At 37.3% G+C, this 12,276-nt stretch overlaps 1 protein-coding gene across 1 annotated transcript in view; it reads right to left on the bottom strand.

Moving 5' to 3' along the window:
* Window positions 1-12,276, bottom strand: part of TEX11 (testis expressed 11) — a 378,612-nt gene that overhangs the window by 16,481 nt on the left and 349,855 nt on the right. The window lies entirely within an intron of this gene.

Genomic DNA, 12,276 nt, shown 5'->3' with positions numbered 1-12,276 from the left:
ATGGGCAGAAGACTTAAACAGACATTTCTCCAAAGAAGACAGACAGATGGCCAATAGGCACAATGAAAAGATGCTCAAGATCGTTATTAGAGAAACACAAATCAAAACCACAATGAGTTATCATTGGTCAGAATGGCCATCATCAAAGAGTCTACAAATAATAAATTCTAGAAAGGATGTGAAGAGGACCCTCCTACACTGTTGGTGGGAATGTAAATTGGTACAGCCACTATGGAAAACAGTATGGAGGTTCCTTAAAAAACTAAAAATAGAGCTACCATATGATCCAGCAGTCCCACTCCTAGGTATATATGTGGAAAAGATGAAAACTCTGTTTTGAAAAGATACACATACCCCAATGTTCATAACAACATTATTTACAATAGCCAAAACATGGAAACAACTGAAATGCCCATCAACAGACAACTGGCTTAAGGAGATGTGATGTGTGTGTGTGTGTGTACATATATATATATATATATACACTCATATATGTGTATATATATATATACACACAATGAAATATTAGCCATAAAAAAGAACAAAATATTGCCATTTGCAGCAACATGGATGGACCTAGCGAATATCATACTAAGTGAAGTAAGACAGAGAAAGACAAATATTATATGTGGAAGGTAAAAAATAACACAAGTGAATCTACATACAAAACAGAAACAGACTCACAGACATAGAAAACAAACTTATGGTTACCAAAGGGGAAGGGAAAGGGGAGGATAGATAAATTAGGAGTATTGGATTAACAGATACAGACTACTATACACAAAATAGATAAGTAACAAGGTCCTACTGTATAGCACAGGGAATGATATTCAGTATCTTACAATAACCTATAATGGAAATAATCTGAAAAAACATATATATAAAATAATCACTTTGCTGTATACCTGAAACTAACACAATATTTTAAGTCAACTAAACTTTAATTAAAAAAAAAAGACACAGACTAAAGGTTGAGGTTCAAAATGGCAGCACAGGAAGACCATGAACACAGTTTCTCTCACAGACACAACAAATTTTCAGCTATATTTGGAATGATTTTCCTTTGAAAAAGACCTGAAAACTAGATGAATAGCATGACCACAAACAAAAGCTAAAAGATAAACTTTGAGACAGATAGGAGAGGCAGAGACATGGTCTTTCCTGGGATTCCACTCTAGGAGCAGTGACCCAAAGTGAGGAGGGATACCACAATATGGAATTTCCCCTTGAGATGTGAAGGGATTGAACCCCACATCAAGCACCCCAATCCCTGGGTCCAGCACCAGAAAGACAAGCTCCCAAAATGTCTGGTTTTGAAAATCAATGGGGATTAAGAGGTCAGGAGAACCACAGAACTACAGGGAACAAGGAACCTGCTCTTAAACAGCTCATGCACAATCCATTTCACACGGAGATCCAGAGGAAAAGCAACAGTTTGAAAAGTGCCTAAACTATAAGTAAGGGAGACCCACTTACTGATCTTAAAGCAACTGGTGGGGAGGCAGGAACCTCCTGAGACTTTTCCCAGGGACGGAAGCGTTGGCTGACACCATTTTTCTTTTCTTTTCTTTTTGTTTTTCTTTGTGGTATGCGGGTCTCTCAGTGTTGTGACCTCTCCTGTTGTGGAGCACAGGCTCCGGACGCGCAGGCTCAGTGGCCATGGCTCATGGGCCTAGCTGCTCCGTGGCATGTGGGATCTTCCTGGACCGGGGCACAAACCCGTGGCCCCTGCATCAGCAGGCAGACTCTCAACCACTGCGCCACCAGGGAAGCCCCTCTCTTCTTTCTTTTAAATTAAATTAAATTTATTTTTTATACAGCAGGTTCTTATTAGTTATCCATTTTATACATATTAGTGTATATATGTCAATCCCCATCTCCCAATTCATCACACCACCACCCCCCTGCCACTTTTCCCCCTTGGTGTCTATACGTTTGTTCTCTACATCTGTGTCTCTATTTCTGCCCTGCAAACTGGTTTATCTGTACCATTTTTCTAGGTTCCACATATATGCATTAATATACGATATTTGTTTTTCTTTTTCTGACTTACTTCACTCTGTATGACAGACTCTAGGTCTATCCACCTCATTACAGATAGCTCAGTTTCGTTTCTCTTTATGGCTGAGTAATATTCCATTGTATATATGTGCCACATCTTCTTTATCCATTCATCCGATGATGGACACTTAGGTTGCTTCCAGCTCTGGGCTATTGTGAATAGAGCTGCAATGAACATTTTGGTGCATGTCTCTTTTTGAATTGTGGTTTTCTCAGGGTATATGCCCAGTAGTGGGATTGCTGGGTCATATGGTAATTCTCTTTCTAGTTTTTTAAGGCACCTCCATACTGTTCTCCATAGTGGCTGTATCAATTTACATTCCCACCAACAGTGCAAGAGGGTTCCCTTTTCTCCACACCGTCTCCAGCATTTATTGTTTGTAGATTTTCTGATGATGCCCATTCTAACTGGTGTGAGGTGATACCTCATTGTAGTTTTGATTTGCATTTCTCTAATAATTAGTGATGTTGAGCAGCTCTTCATGTGCTTTTTGGCCATCTGTATGTCTTCTTTGGAGAAATGTCTATTTAGGTCTTCTGCCCATTTTTGGATTGGGTTGTTTGTTTTTTTAATATTGAGCTGCATGAGCTGTTTATATATTTTGGAGATTAATCCTTTGTCCACTGATTCCTTTGCAAATATTTTCTCCCATTCTGAGGGTTGTCTTTTCATGGCTGACAACATTTTACAGTCATATCCTAACTTGCTGGTGACAGAGCTGGCAGGTGTCATTTTTGGTGCCCTCCCTCTAGCCTGGTTACACCATTGGGCATGTTCTGCACACCCTGCAAAACAGCCTGACTGGGTGAGCACCTTGAGCACCCACCCACTTCACACAACAGCTGCACCACACCTGGGCCAGGTGAGAGCACTACCCCCCACCTGCCTAAGCGCAGCAGTTACGATGCAATCAGACCAGGCGGGTACCCTGTGTACTGTACACCTGTGCAGCAATCTCACCACAACTGGGCCACGAGAGCACCCTGAGTCCACCCCCACGCCATGCAACAATTGTTCTGCAACCAGGCCAGGCATGTGCCTCATCCCCAACCTTCCATGAAACAGCTATGCTACAACCAAGGGGGTGGGCACACACACCTTGCCTCACCCTCCCCATTAGCAGCTGTGGCCCCACAAGAGCCCACACAAGGGACACCTCTTGAGTGTCTGGCTCTGATGTCCAGGGGAGAATGTGTTTCCAGGCCCCATGGATCATGTGTTACACTAGAACCCTCCTTCAAGACCAGGCGAGGTAGCTGCTTTGCCTAATATACATAGACAAACATAGAGTCAGACAAAATGAAGAGACAGAAGAATATGTTCCAAACCTAAGAACAAATCCCCAGAAAAAAAGACCTTAATGAAAGGGACATAAACAACCTGCCTTATAAAGTGTTCAAAGTAATGGTCACAAAGCTGCTCACCAAACTTGGGAGGATACTGGAAGAGAAAATATAAGAAAGAACCAAACAGAAGTAATATCTGAGCTAAAAAATACACTTGATGGGTTTAACAGCAGACTGGATGAAGTAGAAGAACAAATTAGTGAGCTGGAAGATAAAGCAATAGAAATCACTCAGACAGAGCAGCAAAATGAAAAAAGAATTTTAAAAAAGTGAAGATATTTTAAGGGACCTCTTGGACAACATCAAGAGTATTAATATGCACATCAAAGGGGTCCCAGAAGGAGAAGAGAGAGAAGAAGGGCTGGAAAAATTATTTGAAGAAATAATGGCTGAAAACATCCTCCATCTGGGGAAGGAAACAGACATCCAGGTCCAGGAAATCCAGAGAGTTCCAAATAAGATGAACCCAAAGAAAAACACACCAAGATATATTATACTTAAAATGGTAAAAGTTAAAGATAAAGAGACAACCTTAAAAGCAGCAAGAGAAAAACAACTTATTACATAACAAGGGAAACCACATAAGACTATCAGCAGAAAATTTACAGGTTAGAAGAGAGTGGCATGACATATTCAAAGTGCTGAAAGGAAAGAACTTCCAACCATAAATTCTCTACCCAGCAAGGTTATCACTCAGAATTGAAGGAGTGATTAAGAGTTTTCCAGATAAGCAAAAGCTTTAACTCCTTTAGGAGTTCATACCACTAAGAAGGCCTTACAAGAAATGTTAAAAGGATTCTCTAAGCTGAAAAAAAGGGCAGTAATTAATAATAAGAAAACAGGGACTTCCCTGGTCACACAGTGGTTAAGAATCCGCCTGCCAATGCAGGGGACACAGGTTCAAGCCCTGGTCTGGGAAGATCCCACAAGCCACGGAGCAACTAAGCCCATGCGCCACAACTACTGAGCCTGTGCTCTAGAGCCTGCGAGCCACAACTAGTGATCCTGCGTGCCACAAGTACTGAAGCCTGTGTGCCTAGAGCCCGTGCTCCACAACAAGAGAAGCCAGTGCAATGAGAAGCCCACGCACCGCAATGAAGAGTAGCCTCCGCTCACTGCAACTAGACAAAAGCCCGCGTGCAGCAACGAAGACCCAATGCAGCCATAAATAAATAAATAAATTTATTTAAAAAAAAAGATGGGCAGAGGACCTGAGTAGACATTTTTCCAAAGAATACATAGAGATGCCCAAGAGGCACATACATGAACTGATGCTCAACATCATTAATTATTAGAGAAATGAAAATCAAAATCACAATGAGATACCACCTCACACCTGTTAGAATGGTTATTTTCAAAAAGACAAATAAGTGTTGACGAGCATGTGGAGAAAGGAAAAACCCTTGTGCACTGTTGTTTGGAATGTAAATTGGTACGCCACTATGGAAAGCATTATGGAGATTCTTTTAAAAATTTAGACTAGGACTACCATATTATCCAACTATTCCACTTTTGGGTATTTATCCAAAGAATATGAAACACTAATGCAAAAAGATATATGCACCCCTATGTTCACTGTAGCATTATTTATAATAGCTGAGATATGGGGAAATCTAAGTGTCCATGGATGGATAAATGGATAAAGATGTGGCATATATGTGTATGTGTGTGTGTGTATGTACACACACACACACACACACACAATGGAATGCTACTCGGTCATAAAAATGAATAAATCTTGCCATTTGTGACAACATGGATTGAGGGCATTATGCTAAAAGAATCTGAAGAAAAAAGATAAATAGACTATGATTTCACTCATATGTAGAATCTAAAAAAACAAAAACAAATGAAAAACAAAACAAATTGAAAACAAACTCATAGATACAGAGACTATATTGGTGTTTACCAGAGGGCAAGAATGCTGGGGATAGGGCAAAAGTGGTAAAGGGAGCCAATTATATGGCGACAGATGGTAACTAGACTTTTTGGGGTGATCACTTTGTAGTGTATACCAATGTTGAATTATAAGGTTGTACACCTGAAACTTTTAATATAATTAAAAAAGAGAGAACATTAAAAAAGAGAGATTGGCAAAGTGGATTAAAAAATGTGTTGTCTATATGCTGGCTACAAGAAATTTCCTTCAAATATAACATTATAGGCAGGTTGAAAGTAAAAGGATGGAAATAGGTATATTATATAAACAGTAATCAAAGGATAGCAAGAGTGGCAATATTATATTAGTTATTGTAGATTTCAGAGCAAAGAAAATTACCTGAGACATAGAGGAACATTATACAATGATAAAAGGTGAAATCCACAAAGAAGACATAGCAATTATAAATGTGTATGCATCCAATAACAGAGTTACAAAATATGAAGCAAAAACCAATAGGAGTGAGAAGAGCTAGATAACTCCATAGTTATAGTTGAAGATTTCAATATGCCTGCTCAACAAATAATAGAACAATTAGCCAGAAAATAAGGAAAAGTATACAAGAACTTGGCAACACCATGAACCAGTGAGATCTAATCAACATTTATAGACTACTCCTCCCAACAACAGCAGAATACACATTCTTTGCAAGTGCCCATGGAACATTTACTAAGATCATATCCTGGGCCATAAAATAAATCTCAAAACGTTTAAATAACTGAAATTATACAAGTTGTGTTCTCTGACCACAATGGAATAAAACTAGAATTCAATAACAGAAAGATAATAGGAAAATCTGTATACACTTAGAAACTAAACAATACACTACGAAGTAATCTATGGGTCAAAGAGGAAGTCTCAAAGGAAATAAAAAAATACATTGAAGTAAATGAAAATGAAAATACAATATAGCAAAATTTGTGGGCTACAGCTAAAGCAGTTCGGTGAGGGAAATTTACAGCACTAAATGCATATATTAGAAAAGAGGAAAGGTCTCAATAATTTAAGTTCCCATCTCAAGAACCTAGAAAAGAAGAGCAAAGTAAATGCAAAGCAAGCAGAATGAAGTAAATAATAAAGAGCAGAAATCAACAACACTGAAAACACAAAGGCAATAGAGAAAATCAATGGAGGAGATGGTTCTTTGAAAAGGTGGATAAAATCTACTAACTCTTGGCAAGAATGACAGAGAGAAAAGAAGGGAAGATGTAAATTATCAATATCAGGAATAAAACAGTAGATATCACTACAGACCCTGCACACATCAAAATAATAATAAGGGAGTAATAATACAAAGAACTCTATACACATAAATTTGACAACTTAGGGGACTTCCCTGGTGGTGCAGTGGTTAAGAATCCGCTTGCCAATGAAGGGGACACGGGTTCAAGCTCTGGTCCGGGACGATGCCACATGCCATGGAGCAACTAAGCCCATGCACCACAACTACTGAGCCTGCCCGCCACAACTACTGAAGCCCACGTGCCTAGAGCCCGTGCTCTGCAACAAGAGAAGCCACCACAGTAAGAAGCCCGTGTACCGCAACGAAGAGTAGCCCCTGCTCAGTAGCCCCTACTTGCTGCAACTAGAGAAAGCCCGCATGAAGTAATGAAGACCCAATGCAGACAAAAATAAATAAATAAAATCAATTAAAAAAAATAAAATGCTGATGTTGTCAGCCTTGGTCATACCAATTTATATATAAAAATTTTTTTGACAACTTAGATGAAACGGGTCACTTCACTGAAAAACACAAATTACCAGAAATCACCCAATATAAAATAGATAATGTGAACAGTCTATAACTATTAAGGAAATAGAATATGTAGTTTTAAACTCTTGAAAAAAATCTCCAGGCCCGGTTACACTGCAGAATTCTACCAAACATTAAGAAAAGAACTGATATAAATTCTACATAATCTTTTCCAAAAATATGAGGAAACACGCTGCAATTCATTTTATGAATCTAGTATTACCCTGATACCAAAACAAAGACTGTACAGAAAAAAAACTACTGACCAATGAATATAGATAAAAAATCTTTAACAATATGCTAGCAAACAGAGTTCAGCAATATATAAAAAGAATTATGGGAGGGAGGGAGATGCAAGAGGGAAGAGATATGGGGATATATGTGTATGTATAACTGATTCACTTTGTTATAAAGCAGAAACTAACACACCATTGTAAAGCAATTATACTCCAATAAAAATGCTAAGAAAAAAAAAGAATTATACACTATGACCATGTGGGGTTTATTCTAATGATGCAAGGCTGGTTCAATATTTGAAATCAGTCAATGTAATCCCCCATATTAACAGGTTAAAGAAGAAAAATCACACGATCATATCAACTGATGCAGGAAAAGCATGTGACAAAATTCAATACTCATTCATGAAACTCTCAGAAAGAAGGAATAGTGGGAACTTCCTCAAGTTGATAAAGAGCTTCTACAAAAATCCTATGGCTAACATTATACTTAATGGTGAAAGACTGAATGCTTTCCACCTAAGAGAGTGAACAAGGCAAGAATATCCACTCTCATTACTCTTAACTAACATGGTGCTGAAAGTTCTAGTCTGCGCAGTAAGGCAAGAAAAGGAAAGAGAAGGCATACAGATTGGAAAAGAAGAAATAAAACTGTCCCTATTTGCAGATGACATGGTTGTTTACATAGGAAATCCTAAGGAATCTTCAAAGAAAATTCCTGAAATGAGTGAGTTCAGCAAGATTGTGGGATACAAAATAAACACAGAAGTATCAACTGCATTTCTTCATACTAGAAATTAACACAGGACACCACTTACAATCACTCAAAAAAAAAAATAAAAAAACAACCCACAGCACTTAGATATAAATCTAACAATACATGTACAGGATTTGTATGCTGAAAACTACATAATGCTGATGAAAGAAATAAAAAATCTAAATAAATGAAGAGACATACCCTGTTCATGGACTGGAAGATTCAATATAATAAAGATGTCAACTCTTTTTTAAAATTGAGATATAATTAAAGATGTCAATTCTTGATATACAGTGTACTAGGTTTGATGGAGTCCTCCCCCAAAATTCACGTCCTTCCTGGTACTTCATCATGTGACCATATTTGGAAATAGGGTCACTGCAGATGTAACTAAGATGAGATCATACCGAAGTAGAGTGGACCCTTAATCCAATAATGGCTGTGTACTTATAAGAAAAAGAGAAAGACAGAGGGAGAATGCCATGTGGTGACAGAGACTGGAGTTATGAATCTATAAGCTAAGGAATACCAAGGTTTGCCAACAACCATAAAAAGACAGGAAGACGCAAAGAAGGATCCTCCCCATAGAGCCTTCAGAAAGAGTATGGCCTACCGATACCTTGATTTCAGACTTCTACCCTCCAGAACTGTGAGAAAATAAATTTCTCTTGTTATAAGTCACCCAGTTTGTGCTAATTTGTTATCATAGTTCTAGAAACAAATACAGTTTAATGCAATTCCTATCAAAATCCCAGGAGGAATTTTTGTAGATTTAGACAAGATTATTCTAAAATGAATACAGAAGGGCAAAGGAACTAGACAGCTAATAACAATAAAGTGGGTACAATCACTCTACTTGCTTTTAAGACTTATTATGTAGCTATAGTAATCAGGTACTGGCAGAGGGACTGACACATAGAGAAAATAGAGAACCCAGTAAGAGACTCACACAAATATGCCCAACTGATTTTTTGTGAAAAGTACAAAAGCAATTTAACGGAGGAAAGACAGCCTTGTCAACAAGTGGTGCTAGAGCAACTGGATATCATAGCAAAAATGAACCTCAACCTAAATCTCACACCTCATACAAAAATTAACTTAAAATGTATTATGAACTTAAATGTAAAATATAAAACTTAAAAAAAAGAGGAGAAAATCTTTGGGATATAGGGCTAGGCAAAAAGTGTACTAGATACCAACCTGAGCCTCTCCTTTGAACTGAAATTCCTAGCAAGAGCAGGTAAATAAGACGTGTGTTCTGGTGGAAAGAGCCCTGGAACTGAGGTCAGATGGTTCTAGTTCTGATTTTCATTCATTAGCCATATGAACTTAGGCAAATTGGTAACTTGACTTTTTTGAATCTTAAAAATTTCCTCATTTGTATATCAAGGATAATACCAGCATTGCCTACTTCATAGAATTACTGGGGGGCGGGCTGTCAAATGAAATAATGGATGTAAGAATGCTTTGTAAAATGTAAAGTATGATAGTGTGGGCTTGAGGTTTTATATTTGTGCAATAGCCATTTTGCCACTGTATGGAGGCACTTGATTATCTGCTTAATAAATAATGAATGAGTGACTGGTCATCAGAAAAGTCAAATAAGGGCAAATTTTTTTCCAAGTATTTAAAACAAAAGGGATGCATAGCACATTCAATCAAACAGTAAAAAGCAACATATACTATGTAAAGAGCCAAGAGGGTTATTAAATTAATCTCTGTATAGGAAAGCTAACTATCCCATCATGTTTCAGGGAATTAGCAATAATGGATGGGAGGCTGGTCAAAAAACTAAAAAAATATTAACCTCTCTAACAGGCAACCCAAGATTCGGAGAGATGGAACAGTAATACATTAGATAGAATAAAAGTGGCAAAAACAAAATGCTCAGAGCAGTTTTGGCCTTATATAGCGACTATGGAAATTGATCAATCTGAATTTATAGTACAATTTAATTTTAGTTTGTATTTGTTACTATGGCAAACACATCTGAAGGTCCAGATGAGGCTCATGGCTTAGAAATTTAATTTTCTCTTCTTCCCAAAAGAAAGTTGAGGGGGAAAAAAAAGACGTATATGTCTCCAAAATGTTCAATGCTAAAGTTTTTTTTAAACTTAAATTTAAACAGGCCATAATTACATAGCTCCAGAATTCTGGGTTTCTGTAACATGATGCTAGTTTGTACCAGGTTGTCACCCTGCTATATTGTTCCACCATCTGTTGTGGTTTGCAGACGTTTGTATATGAAGAAGCAGTTGGGCAAGTCAGGAGCCTTGGATATTAACATGGACTCAAGTAATGACTTTTGTGTGACTTTAAGCAAGCCATTTGACCTTCTTAATATTTTATAGCTCCCTTATAATAACAATACTACCTTACCTTACCTGTGTATGAGTTGTTAAAGTTCACAACACATATCATTATTTTAATTGATCCTTAAAACCTCAGTGTGGGAGTCAGAAAGGGTATTATTTCCATTTTACAAATGAGAAAACTGAAGTCAAACAGCGGAGGAGGAATATCCATATGCAAAAACAAGCAAATGAGAAACCATTTAGACCCTTACCTCATACACCATAAACAAAAATTAACTCAAAATGAATCACAGACCTATATGTAAGAAATAAAAGTATAAAAGCTACAAGAAAACATAGAAGAAAATCTTTGTAAATTTGGAATAGGCAAAGACTTCTTATCATGACTAAAAACATGACCCATAAAAGAAAAAATAATAAATTGGTCTTCATCAAAATTCAGAATATTTGCTTTTTAAATGCTGCCATTAAGACAAGCCAGAGACTGGGAGAAAATATTTACAAATAGTATATTTGATAAAGGATTTATATCTAGAATACATAACACATAACTTACTGAGAATCCAATTTTAAAAATGGGAAAATAATTGAATAGATATCTTTCCAAAAAAGATAAACAAATGGTCAATAAGCACAAGAAAAAATGATCAACAGTGTTAGCTATCAAGGAAATTCAAATCAAAACCACAATGAGCTACCATTACATACCCACTAGGATGGCTATAATAAAAAAGACAATAACAAGTGTTAATAAGGATGTGGAGAAGTTGGAACCCTCATACACTGCTGGTAGGAATGTAAAAGGTGCAACAACTTTGGAAAACAGATCGCAGTTCTTCAAAAAGTTAAATATAGAGTGTTACCATATGACCCATTAATTCATGTACTCAAGAAAATTGAAAACAAACCTTTGAAAACAAAGACTTAGACATAACTGTTCATAGCAGCATTATTTGTAATAGCCAAAAAGTAGAAACAAATAAAATATTTATCAACTAGTGAGTGGATAAACAAAATGTGACATACTAATTCAACAGCCTATAAAAATATTCTATTTATTCAGCAATAAAAAGGGATGAAATAGTGATACATGCTATAGCATGGGTGAACCTCAAAAACAGTAAGCTAAACTGAAAGAAACCAGACACAAGAGGTCACAAATATGATTCCGTTTATATGAAGTGTCTAGAATGAGAAAATCTATAGAGATAGAAAGCAGATCAGTGGTTCCCTGGGCCTGAAAATGGGAGCAGGGATTGACTGCAAATGGGCAATGGGAAAATTTTTGGGGTAATGAAAATATTCTAAAACTGGATTATGGTGACAGTTGCATGACTATACATTTACTAAAAATCACGGAATTATATACATATAATGGGTGAAATTACGGTATATAAATTACATCTTAATAAAGCTAATTTAAAAATTACTGAATAAACCTGCACTGAAAAGAAAAAAAAAGCAGCACAGGAGGGACTAAAACACAGGTTTTCATTGTTCCTTCTACTCTATTACCTGTCTCAGAAGTGGCAGGAATAATAGTAAACTTTTTCAAAGGGTTAGCCTCATCACAGGGAAATAATAATTCTACCAGGTTTTGAAAATACAAAGTAATTCAAAATGCCAGATGGTACTGCTACTTTGACCTAATCCATAGTATACCTGTATAAGAAATTTTCTACTTTTTTTTTGTGTGTGTGGTACACGGGCCTCTCACTGTCGTGGCCTCTCCCGTTGTGGAGCACAGGCTCCGGACGCGCAGGCTCAGCGGCCATGGCTCACGGGCCCAGCCGCTCCGTGGCATGTGGGATCTTCCCGGACCGGGGCATGAACCCGTGTCCCCTGCATCAGCAGGTGAACTCTCAACC

The sequence above is a fragment of the Mesoplodon densirostris genome, chromosome X (assembly GCF_025265405.1).
Source record: "Mesoplodon densirostris isolate mMesDen1 chromosome X, mMesDen1 primary haplotype, whole genome shotgun sequence".
NCBI lineage: Eukaryota > Metazoa > Chordata > Mammalia > Artiodactyla > Ziphiidae > Mesoplodon > Mesoplodon densirostris.
The sequence above is the reverse complement of the archived record's forward strand: the minus strand, read 5'-3'. Positions and strand labels throughout refer to the sequence as shown.